The following is a 13677-nucleotide window of genomic DNA, read 5'->3' on the forward strand; positions in this document are numbered from 1 at the left end:
TACAACGCTGAAAAAGATTCACAGATTCTCGGGCTTGCTGGCAGCACGAGACCTGGAGACGGACATTAAAAGTTAGGCCCTGCAAATGATAGCTTTAGAGTAGGACGGTCTGCTCAGAAGATGCCCCCCTTCATCTCCTGCACTACAGAGGCTCCTCGGGTGCAGCTTTCACCACTGGCCAGCGCTCATTCGTGCACCCGTAGAGGAATCACCTAAGTGTTCACTGCTTCTTAAAATCTGGATTGTAAACTGTAGATAGCAGAGACCTTGTAGCTTATTTCTGTATTTCAAATTTATATCCCTACAGATGACGCTGTACATCTGGATAATGCTTCCTAAATAATTTAATATAACAATGATAAAAAAAAATAATGAGAGAGAAATCTTCCCCTCTGTTCTCCATTTTATTTTAATATTATGGTTTTATCTGTAAAACATTTATGTAAGGGTATAACATTTAAACTGCAGTTTTGTAATGATGCAAACCCAGACATGACCATCTGGTCCCTTTATTCAACCGAAGATGAAAAAGTCCCAAAGCCCCATTTGGAAAAGAGATTTGCTCAGGCACAGAGTGGGGGGAAAATAGTATTCAAGCAAGTTCTCTGGCTGTGTATGAGATGCTGCTTCCACCCTGGCCTGCCACATCAGAAGAGAGGATGAATCATTCTTTCCAAACGGGCTTCTTGAGGAGCACGATTAGTATCAATATTTCTGTACGGGGGACCGCGCTGCGTTTCTTCTCTTTGTTATCAGATCCGGCGTGAGTCACCGTGGCAAGATGTGATTCAGGCTTCAAGTCACGAATGCTCTCCTGGAGGCTTTCCACGGGGTGAAGCCCGACTCTGCCTCTCAGCAGCACGCGTTAATTCAAGGAGAAGGCATCGCAAAACATGCAGAGAAAAGGAGCAGCATCTGGGGGAAAAATAGGGATTTGTTGTTCTTCCAAATCTGTTACTGAACTTGTGCTGAGCGTAGGGAAGGAGCAGGGATATTGCCGGGCTGCGCATCGGATTATACTAAACGTTTTCCTGCCCGCAGACAGAGAGTAAATTAGGCATTATGGGGCCACTGCAATATCGGGTGCTCTGGTCAGCTCACAGCTGAACGTGCTGTTGGAAGAGCATTTTGGGTGTGCTAGACGGACGCCCGATGAAATACAGGGATTAGCGCATCCATAATGCGCGTGCAAACCCAGCGCGTGCAAATCGCACCGATGGTACGTAAAATCCCATTTAAATGATATGATTATCTATTACCACCCAAATCAGTAATGCACACCCAAAACCTGTGCGTCTATAACAAGTTTTTTTTACATTTGAAGGTTTGCGCCTGCCTTACCCTGGCGCTATTGTACTGGAGCTGGCGGTAGCTGGCGGTTCGTGAAGGCTTCCCTGCTTTTCAGTCATGGAAACTCTAAACGTCTTTATTCTGCTGACATTTCTCTTGCGTGTGCAAGCAAGAATATGGGCAGCCAGACGAGGAGGAGTGATTGATAATGCAAACAATCCTGCCAACGACGGAAGACCAGCGGACCATGCGGCGGCACAAGCACAGGTTAGCGAGTAGCTCATTTAAAATAAATCCTGTACATTTCTTGTCGCTGAACACATAATTATGTTCTGGAATTTATTGCAAGAGGATGTGGTTAGGGCGGTTGGTCTAACTGGGTTTAAAAAAATGTCTGCTAGTTCCCAGAGGTGAAGTCCATGAAACACTATTGACCAATAAGGAATAGTAGCTTGTTTGTGTACTTGCCAGGTACTTGTGGCTTGGATTGACCGCTGTTGGACTTGATGGGCCCTTGGTCTGACCCAGTATGACATGTCTTATGTTGTTATGTTTTCAGCTGCAGCCCAGAGCCACCTGTAGATCCTGCAGGCAGCGTATTATTCGGTCACGGACAACCCTCCTTGGATTGCCTGAGGCAAATGTGGTGCGAAGATACCGTCTCAGCTCTTGGACAATTTTGACCCTTTAGGAGGACCTGCGCAATGATATTGATCCAGTCGCCTCTCGCAACCATGCCATCCCTGGGTTGCTGAAACTTCTCTGCACCTTGCATTTTTTTTCACCACAGGAAGTTTCCAGAATACAGTAGGACTGGTTTGCTGGATGAATCAGTCCTCGGTCTCACGGCACTTTGGACAAGTTTTGAGGGCTATAATGAAAGGCATGAGGCAGTATATCTATTTCCCAGTGGACCCAGGGCAACTCCAGGAGATCAGGTGTGGATTCTTTGAAATAGCCGGGATGCCCAATTTGTTGGGCGCAATAGACTGCACCCATATATTTATTCTCGCTATAATCATGCCGAGCATTCACCTACGTCCTGTTGACGAGTTACTATTATTATTATTATTATTATCTATGTAATATTTAATTTAATCTATTATTAATATCCATATGTTATAGGTTATATGCTAAATGCAATATGTTATACGTTATATGTTAAGAAACGCTGTTCCATGTAACGCCTTTTGTGCGAAAGTTTTGTTATATGTAAACCGACCTGATTCGATACTTGTATTGAGAATGTCGGTATATAAAAATCCGAAATAAATAAATAAATATCTGACCCCGGACTCAGAAAAGGAGAGTGCATTCTGCAACCGCAAGTCATTCCATCCAATGAACATGCAGGTTGTATGTGATGCACACCAGCGAATCCTGAATGTAGTATCAAGGTTTCCTAGGAGTTGCCATGATTCCTACATCCTTGCCCATTCATCACTTGGAACTGATTTCCCTGAGGAAAAATACGGCGATGGCTGGCTGCTCAGTAAGTAACAGTTGCTATAGGAAGGGCTTATAGACAACCAAGTGGGACGGAGGCATGCGGGACCCAGTACAAGTTCATTGTTATATCCAGAAAGTATTTTGTACTACTATGTTGCGGGGGGGGGGGGGGGGGGGTATAAAATGAGCCGGGTATCTATATGCCATATGGAGTAGTTTATGTGTTTGGTGGTGTCACACCAATGCTTTTTGATGCAATATTGCTTACCCCTTTTATAGGTGATGGCAGCTATGGCTGAAAGCCGTGGTTGCTGACTCCACACCTGGCCCTGCATACTGCAGCCGAAAGACAGTACAACGAGGCACATAGCACAAGGTCAGTCATCAAACAGACATTTGGTGTGCTGAAAGGCTGATTCAGATGCTTGACCGATATGGTGGTGCCCTGCAGTACAGCGTCAAAAAAGTTGCATGCATTGTTATGGCCTGCTGCATGCTACATAACATTGCGTTGTGCTTCAGGCTGGAAATGGAGGTCCCTGAAAACTTGCCACCAGATCAACCTCTACAACCAGCAGCAGAAGCAGACAACACAGTGCGAGGCTCGAGAGTTCACTGAAGGGTCAATGCAAAGTATGTAAATTCTTATCAGTGATACAAATAACCCCTCTTTCCAAGATATTGATCCTGTTGGGAATAAGCTACTTAATTGTGCACAAATCTAAATCCATTGTTTTGTATTTTCTATTTCAGTAGTTGAAATCGGAGGCTGAGGATTCCAAAATGTATTTGTTTTGTTTTCTTTATTTTTTTTTCTTACTTTTTGTCAATAAATTAATTGCATTTGTTTACGGGAGTGTTTATGTGGATTAATGTATGTCCTTTACATCCTTAATGGTGCGGGCATCCCTCACCCTCTCACCAAGTCCCATCGCTGGCGTGAATCCCCTCACCCTCTCACCAATTCCCATCGCTGATGTGCGTCCCCTCATCTTCACAAGCCCCCTGCATTGGCATCCTTCTCTTCAGCCTATCACAGCCTACCAAGCTTCAGAATATCTGTGGGGTGGGATCTAAAAGCACATAATGGATACCAAAGTCCTGGAGGTTTATGAATAGGCCCAGGACTTGGGCCTCCATCAACGGCCCTTGTGACGTACATAATGGAGGTCCAAGTTCTGGACCTTACAAAGACACCCCGGACTTGGGCATTCATTATGTTCGTCATAAGGGCCCTTATGTGCATGATCTTGCATGTCCCTCTCCTGCGGCTATGCCCAAACATCCATTTTGTGCGGGACCATTGGCAACATGCCAAGAATGGCTGCCTAATTTCACAGAGGGTGACGTTTGCCTTCTTGCCGAGCTGATGGTGGAGGACGAGCACCACCTCTTTTTCGCCCTGCCACTAGCAGGACCAAGACCGGGCAGATACAGCCTGGCTGGTGCTCAGAGCAAAATTTAATGCCCAGGCCTCCTCTCCTCGGAAGGTAAGTTTGGAGGAGAATTACACTAGGGTATAAAAGCAGGGATTTTAGCATAGACTATTGTTAGCACATTTCTGCATTATTTGTTGCAGTTGTTTTCAATCTAGATACAAATAGCTAAAAGTAGCTAAAAATCTGCAATTGTCTTGGGATTTGCAAACGCACAGGGACTGAGTAATTTCTATGGACTGGGTGGGAGCTGCAGGCTGCGCATCATTTGTTTGCATACTAATGTTTGTATTTTTATTCATTCCAACCAGGTGGAGACATTGAAAAAGAGGGCCCGGTGGCTAAGGCGGGAGGAGAGGGTCACTCCAGGCCCTTCATGCCTGGCGTGGGCAGCGGGATGGTGAGTGTATTTAGATTCACAGCTGAGTATGGAACCCCAGATACTGAGAAAATTTCAATTGTTGGTCACGATAATTAAATTGTTGCATGCAACTACTCCTTGCATTGTTTGAAAGAAACTATAGTCCAGTAAGTGCTCTGTGCTCCAAAATATCTACTTATTTGGTTTTGCCTTTGAGTGGAGATCATAATGCACAAAAAATGGAATGCCTTGCTATTACATCTGAGACAGGAAGCTGATTTTAAAGTGTTTACAAGGGGGTGAAAGCCTCACTTTTTCAAAAGGCCTACGAGTAACATCTCTTCTTCAACTTATGCTTTATATATATGTGATGTATTTATTTCCTGTTTTATTGTACTCTAATATAAGTTTTTAAGGAAACCACAGTAAATACTAAAATGATGGAATCTTGTGATATATACGGTAAGTTCGATAATTTCTACATAATAATAACTAATCACTCGCAGCATTGATCGGTATAATCGAAATTCGGTTTGTTTCTCTCTGTTTTGTACAGTTGATAAATCTTGACAACTACCTCCCTCCAGCCCTCCGTTTCCTTTCTGGTTAATGTTAGTAACAGCACATCCACCAGCGCAGAGAAGGAGGATGGCCAAGCAACATCGCCATCTCCACCAGCTGGGGAACTGCAGTTCCCACCACCACCATCATGACGGCCAGCAACACCAGTGGACAAACCAATGCCACTACTGCCTATGCATCCTGTGCTCCTCCCCAATTCCCCCCCCCCCCCACGTGTCCCTGGAGGATGAGGAGGTCGTCGTCATTGACGATGAAGAGCCCTCCATAGACTGCATCGTCAGTGGCCAACCGTCTACGGGAGCAAGATGCATCATCTGAGGAAGGGCCTCGGGAGGAAGGATGGCCTTCTTTCCTCAAAGCCGGCCTGGATGCTGCGCTTGCTCTGCTGGTTTTGTTCAACCGCAAAATGGACGCTATGGAAGGGCTTCAGGTGTATGTAGGTGCCAACTTGGCAGAGCTTGTACAAGGGGAACCACAACACAAATTTCAAACTGCAATAGCCTTAGCTATATAAAAGGTGTCAGCAAGCCTGTCAGTGTATCTGGTAAAAACATATAACAACAGTCTTAGTTATATGTTAATAGTTTTATTTGCATATAAAACATTTTTTTGAAAAAATGTTCTTTGACTTATTAAGTTGAATGATTGAGATGTCCGGGTGATCTGTTTTTACCAGATACACCGACAGGCTTGCTGACACCTTTTATATAGTTAAAGCTATTGCGGTTTGAAATTTGTGTTGTGGTTCCCTTTTTGAGTGTTTTGTTTGTGAATAGTGAGGGGTAACTATTGGCTCTCGTTTTTTTTTTTTTTGGTAGAGCTTGTACAAGGCCAGGGGCATATGACTGAGCTGTAATCAGCTGTGGCGGAGTTTGGTCGTTCATGGCCCTGTCCCGGCCCCAACCAAGCCGGTCACCGTTCCCCCGGCAGTGACGCTCCTCCTTGTCCCACAGGGACCCAAACGCCATCTCTCTCCTCCATCCCAACCCTCCTTTTCTTTTTTATCTTAAGAAAGCTTTTTATTTTTGTAAATAATACATATTTTTATTTACATTTCAATACTTCTTGCTTGTCCTGTTGAATCCTCAACTCTGATGATCAACACCACCCTTCAGTGCCATCCTATTGCTCGAGGGCAATAATATGAGGGAGAGGGAAGAGGTAGCGGGAGAGGGAGAGGGAAGGTGATGACGATGATGATAATGATGATGCCAGGATCAGGAGGGGTCTAGGGAGGAAGATGATGATGATGCCAGGGGAGAGGATGATTATGATGCTGGAGGAAGAGGGAAGGGAAATGGTAATGATGGCTAGGGGTGGGAGGAAAGGGAAGGGAAGAGAAGAGAAAGAGATGATGGGAAAGTGGATGTTGTGCCACATTGAAGTGGCCCCTGTTCCAGGTGTGCCACGAAACAAAAATGGTTGGTGAACCACCTTCCCATTGAATGTTTGTTCACTGGCTGCCAACGCTTGAGGAAACTTAAAATCATTGCTGATTAAAACATAACAATATCAAGGTAAAAAATATCCAGTTATAAAATATAAGTATAATGAAGGACATTTCAGCATCATTAAAAAGCCCATGCAAGGCTGACGTCTTGCTCTAGGTCTAAACTGTAGCCTGTAAATAAGACACATAACTCAATAGTCACGGACAACAAAACTCTTTTTTATTAAACAAAGAAAAGCAGCTCTGTCACTGTTGGTTCACTGACCTAAAGGTTGTTGCTGGATCTTGCACAGCCCTGATCAGTTGACCCATCACAGCCGCAGAAACACAGCCGCAGCGTATCGTGCTGCATTGTTGGAGCACCAAACAGACTGAACTCCACCCCTCGACGACAGACGCGTTGTAATCCTCCTATCATGAAATCAAGCCTGTCCCCATGTTGTTGGGCAGCCCATTGAGGCAAATGAATGGCATCTGAGCCCCCGCCTCCTGCTGCTCTTTTGAGCCCCCCTGTAGTCTCCGCTGTGTTTCCAGGATGACGTCCTGCAAGGTTACTATCCAAGGGGGTTCAGGCTGGCTCTCCTCAAGCAGTTGGCTTTCTGTGTGTGTGTGTGGTGGGGGGGGGGGGGGGGGGAGGGTACTCTTCAGATATGGTTGGAAATGTGAATTCCACTGTGGGAGGAGATTCTGGATCTCCATCCACACAGCATTTCATATTCTGGGTGCCATGTTTGTTGACTGCTGGAGCTATTAGGGAATATTATTTAGTGTGTTTGTGTATTTGTGCTTTTAATAGTCAGTGAATAAGCAAGTTTAGACTGTTTGTATTTTTAAATAGTCAGTCAATAAGGCAGCTAGTAAGCGTAGGTAGTGTGTTATTTTTAAAAGTCTGCAGACTTTAAAGAACTGAGTGTTTGTATTTAATACAACTGAGTGTTTGTATTAAAAAAAAAACAAAAACAAAAAGTAGCCAGAAGCTAGAAATAAGCTAGGAGCAGTGTATACCTAAGTGAAAAGGTTGAATAGTTCAGCTCAGTTACCTTGGAAAGGTGTTGAGGTAGTGTGATTGGGTTTGAATAGGGACCAACATTTGTTAATCAAGAGAGCAGTGAGTCACTCTGGCTGACTAACTGAAGTTAGACTGTATTTCCCAACCCTCCCACCCCTCGCCCACCCACCCCTAACTCATCCCTTAAATTATAGGCAGGTGCCACTTTCACAAAAAAAACCCAAAAAACATCAACAAGAACTTTATTGAAAATTCGATCAGACCCCGGTAGGCCACTACCAGACACATAGTGAATTCACTAATACATTTAAAGGACGTTAGACACATTCCTACTCCCATAGCAACCTAAAACTTAACTAGGAACTGATCAAAATTGAGATGAAGGCAGCAGTCCAGCAGCAAGAGGGGGGCTTCCCAGTCTTTTGCATCGAGTGTCACATGTATGATTTTTTACCCACCGATGAGAAGTTGTACATGTGCATGCGATGCAAAGAGCTCCTGGCTCTCAGAGAACGAGTCCGATCTCTGGAGGCTAGAGTGGCAGACCTGGAGGAGCTGAGGGAGACAGAGAGGTATATAGATGAGACCTTCAGGGACATAGTAGTCAAGTCCCAACTTCAGACTGGCAGCCCTGGTGCTGCCTTGGGGGAAGAAGGTCTCATTATGGGAGAGCACCAACCAGGTGCAGCAGGAAAGGATCCTGTAGCAAGGACCTGCTCTCCAGGTGATGCATTATCCTTTCGCACTGAGGATATCTCCCCAAGGCCTACTGCCCAGGAGGGAAGGGTTAGGTCGGCCGTCATAGTTGGTGATTCGATTATTAGGAATGTAGATAGCTGGGTGGCTGGTGGGCGTGAGGATCGCCTGGTAACATAGAAACATAGAAACATAGAAATGACGGCAGAAGAAGACCAAATGGCCCATCCAGTCTGCCCAGCAAGCTTCCCTCATTTCTTCTCTCATACTTATCTGTTTCTCTTAGCTCTTGGTTCTAATTCCCTTCCACCCCCGCCATTAATGTAGAGAGCGGTGATGGAGCTGCATCCAAGTGAAATATCTAGCTTGATTAGTTAGAGGTAGTAGGGGTAGTAACCGCCGCAATAAGCAAGCTACACCCATGCTTATTTGTTTTTACCCAGATTATGTTATACAGCCTTTATTGGTTGTTTATCTTCTCCCCTGCCGTTGAAGCAGAGAGCTATGCTGGATATGCATCGAAAGTGAAGTATCAGGCACATTTGGTTTGGGGTAGTAACTGCCGTAACAAGCCAGCTACTCCCCGCTTTGTGAGTGTGAATCCTTTTTTCTTCTCCCCTGCCGTTGAAGTTATGCTGGATATGCGTGAAGTATCAGTTTTTCTTTTCCCCTGCCGTTGAAGCAGAGAGCTATGCTGGAAATTCGTGATGTATCAGTCTTTCTCCCATGCCGTTGAAGCAGAGAGCCATGCTGGATATGCTTCGAGAGTGAAGTATCAGGTACATTTGGTTTGGGGTAGTAACCGCTGTAACAAGCGGTGAATCCTTTTTTTCTTCTCCCCTGCCGTTGAAGTTATGCTGGATATGCGTGAAGTATCAGTTTTTCTTTTCCCCTGCCGTTGAAGCAGAGAGCTATGCTGGAAATTCATGCCTACCTGGTGCGAAGGTGGCGACCTCATGCGTCACCTAGATAGGATTTTAGACAGTGCTGGGGAGGAGCCGGCTGTCGTGCTACATGTGGGCACCAACGACATAGGAAAATGTGGGAGGGAGGTTCTGGAAGCCAAATTTAGGCTCTTAGGTAGAAAGCTTAAATCCATCCACGCGCAGGTCACCAGAGGCAGGCAGAGCTCCGGAGTCTCAATGCGTGGATGAGACGATGGTGCAAGGAAGAGGGATTCAGTTTTGTTAGGAACTGGGGAACCTTTTGGGGAAGGGGGGAGTCTCTTCCGAAGGGATGGGCTCCACCTTAACCAGGGTGGAACCAGACTGCTGGTGCTAACCTTTAAAAAGGAGATAGAGCAGCTTTTAAACTAGAACAAAGGGGAAAGCCGACAGTCGCTCAGCAGCGCATGGTTCGGAGAGAGGTATCTTCAAAGGATACTAATGATGCATTAGAAGTAGGGCATCCCGACAGTGAGGTTCCAATAATTAGAAAAATAGTCCAAGTGCCTGTAACTAAAAACTGACCTGAGCTAAAAAATTCGAACTTATCCCTATCAATTAAAAAGCAGAATGAAAATACAAACAAAAAACAAACTTTGAAATGTTTGTATGCTAATGCCAGGAGTCTAAGAAGTAAGATGGGAGAATTAGAATGTATAGCAGTGAATGATGACATAGACTTAATTGGCATCTCAGAGACATGGTGGAAAGAGGATAACCAATGGGACAGTGCTATACCAGGGTACAAATTATATCGCAATGACAGAGAGGAGCACCCGGGAGGAGGTGTGGCGCTTTATGTCCGGGATGGCATAGAGTCCAACAGGATAAACATCCTGCATGAGACTAAATACAAAATTGAATCTTTATGGGTAGAAATCCCTTGTGTGTCGGGGAAGACTATAGTGATAGGAGTATACTACTGTCCACCTGGTCAAGATGGTGAGATGGAAATTAGGGAAGCTAACCAAATTGGTAGTGCGGTAATAATGGGAGACTTCAATTACCCAAAGTACAAATAATGTAGATAAATGTTCAATCCTAACAGAATACTCCAAACAGCGTATTACGGTTAAGAAGTTTTAATATTTCCATTTGGCAACTCCACAGTTTTAAACGAACACCAGCTTAATGGCGTCCCCCGACACGGTCCCGTGTTTCGCCGCGGGCTGCATCGGGGGGATCGCCATACAGGAATTCACAACAAGAACTGGCAACAGCATTCAAATAGTAACAGGAGCGCCTGTTTGAATGCTGTTGCCAGTTCTTTTGTGAATTCCTGTATGGCGATCCCCCCCGATGCAGCCCGCGGCGAAACACGGGACCGTGTCGGGGGACGCCTAATTAAGCTGTGTTCGTTTAAAACTGTGGAGTGCCAAATGGAAATATTAAAACTCTTAACCGTAATACGCTGTTTGGAGTATTCTGTTAGGATTGAACATTTATCTGCCATTATTTGTACTTTGCGAAATTGCCTGAAGTGCAGATCTCGCCCATTCGTGGTTTCTTGAGACTTCAATTACCCCAATATAGACTGGGTAAATGTATCATCGGGTCACGCTAGAGAGATAATTTTCCTGGATGGAATAAATGATAGCTTTATGGAGCAATTGGTTCAGGAACCAACGAGAGAGGGAGCAATTTAGATCTAATTCTCAGTGGAGCACAGGACTTGGTGAGAGAGGTAACGGTGGTGGGGCCGCTTGGCAATAGTGATCATAATATGATCAAATTTGATTAATGACTGGAAAGGAACGTGTGCAAATCCAAGGCTCTTGTGCTAAACTTTCAAAGGGAAACTTTGATAAAATGAGAAAAATTGTTAGAAAAAACTGAAAGGAGCAGCTACAAAAGTAAAAAATGTCCAAGAGGCGTGGTCATTGTTAAAAAATACCATTCTAGAAGCACAGTCCAGATGTATCCACACATTAAGAAAGGTGGAAAGAAGGCAAATGATTACCGGCATGGTTAAAAGGGGAGGTGAAAGAAGCTATTTTAGCCAAAAGATCTTCATTCAAAAATTGGAAGAAGGATCCAACAGAACGAAAATAGGATAAAGCATAAACGTGGCAAGTAAATGTAAGACATTGATAAGACAGGCAAATGAGAGAATTTGAAAAGAAGTTGGCTGTAGAGGCAAAAACTCAACAGTAAAAACCTTTTAAAATATATCCGAAGCAGAAAGCCTGTGAGGGAGTCAGTTGGACCGTTAGATGATCGAGGGTGTTAAAGGGGCACTTAGAGAAGATAAGGCCATCGCGGAAAGATTAAACGATTTCTTTGCTTCGTGTTTACTGAAGAGGATGTTGGGGAGTGTTTTATGGACTTCACCTCGTAGGAACTACAGACATTTTTTCACTCAACACACAATTAAGCTTCGGAATTCATTGCTGCTGGTGCAATGGTTGGACCCTGTGCTGTGGGAAAGAGGAAGCTTGTAGCTGTGATGGTGTCCATAGTCGGATAGAAGTGGTTAGGTTAGGTTATTGGTAGGGCCCTTCAGTAAAGAGGAAGGAGAAAGGGCTCACAGGAGGAAACAGGCCCAGTTTAAGACAGTTTTGGTTCAGTGCAACACCAGATTTGGAGTTCCTTCCCCACATACACATGCAATTTGTGGCACAGAAATTTATAATTATATTTCACACCTGGCTACAAAAAATCCCCCCCCCCCCTTCCTTTTTGCCACTAAAATATTGTTACTGGGGAAAATTGACTACTGGTCCTTTTCCTCCTTTTGATGAGTGGGATGCACTTCAACTGGGCTTATAATGTGGTATTTTAAAATTATGCCCACTTTGAAGCCTTCTGTCAGATGCCTTTCATTTCTTTCCAAGCAGGTCTTCCTTCTTGAAGTTCAGGCAAAGCACTGCGGATGTGTCCTGCTCTTTTATTGCAGTGTGCATACGAATCTGATCACGTTACGGTCACCATTGCCCAGTGGATCTAGCACTTTTACCTCCTGCATTCCACTCAGGATCAGGTCGAGGGTAGCAGGTTGTCTCATGGGATCTCGGACACTTATTTATAGCATCCAGAAATCTCACCTCCCCTGCATAACTGAAGAGGTAATTAAAGTCGCCCATTATTATTATAGCCCCCCCCCCCACTTTGCTAACCTGCTTGATCTCAGCATAGGGTTCCTTATCTATTTCCGCCATCTCCTCTGGAGGGTAGCAGGACTCTTATTCTCCTGGAATTGTTGTCCGTAGGGATTCTAGACATTGGCCTGTCTTCTTTTGAAGTTTAACCTTACTTGACTGTGTACCTCTCCTGACTACCCCACCTCTGGGTCAGTCTCCTCTGTACATCTTGTACCCTGCTGTTCTTCTATTCCCCTTGGTTTTCCGTGATGCCTATTATGTCTGTGTTCTCACTCATCATGCCTCCAGCACGCCAATTAACTCTTCTGCTCTGGCGCTGAAAAGTAATATCAGTGCGCCTTCTTGGCTGCTGATCCTTTTTTATTAGGCCATACTCTGCCCTGGTGCTCCGAAGGCCCTGCCGTTCCGGTATTTGTTTTCCTTTTTTTTGTAAACATAACATCACATTATATCCTCCAGTTTCTAGACCTCAGTTCTTCACTGTTTTTCAGAAATAGGTTACGAGGGACAATGCATGCTAAATAAATACTGATTGATTGATTGATTGATTGAAATGTTGTGCATTAATTCCCTAAAAAGGCCTTGCTTTATTAGTTTAGTTGTTCAGAATGTTTGTCTTCTGATATTATAAAAAATATGTAGTAAGCCGAATAAAACTGTGTGACAATTTAGCATGTGTTTTATGACCCCAAGGTGTGGGAAGAGAGGTGTGTATGGGATATGTGTATGGGGGGGGGTATTTGTGTTTGCCCATATTTATTTTATTTTATTTATTTGTCAGGTTCATATCCCCATATGTGGGGATATGGGCTGAGATTTGTAGGGTAGGATGGGTGGGCATGTGGTGTCTCTCTTTGTCCCACTCCCCCTCTCTCTGGCCTCTCTGTTGCAGCTCCTCTGAGCCACTTCTGCATTAGTCTTCTGCAGCCCAGTGGGATGTGTGTGTGGGGGGGGGGAGTGGGGGACAGCAACAACAGTCTTGGCCAGCAGTACCCGGGTCTCTGTACCATGGTCTCTCACTGTGACATCAGAGTTGCAGATTCAAAGAACAACTACCAAACACATAAGCATTTTTTTTTTAATTTCATAAAATGTGCTAAAAAAAATAATTAAAAAAAATAAATATTAGGGCTGTTTAGCTTGGAGAAGAGATGGCTGAGGGGAGATATGATAAAGGTCTATGAAATCATGAGAGGACTAGAAAGGATAAATGTGAATCAGTTATTTGCTCTTTCAGATAACAGAAGGACTAAGGGGCTCTCCATGAACTTAGCAAGTAGCACATTTAAAACAAATTGGAAAAAACATGCACAGTTAAGCTCTGGCATTCACTGACAGAGGATGTGGTTAAGGCAGTTA

Source organism: Rhinatrema bivittatum, chromosome 6, assembly GCF_901001135.1.
Source record: "Rhinatrema bivittatum chromosome 6, aRhiBiv1.1, whole genome shotgun sequence".
Taxonomy (NCBI): Eukaryota; Metazoa; Chordata; class Amphibia; order Gymnophiona; family Rhinatrematidae; genus Rhinatrema; species Rhinatrema bivittatum.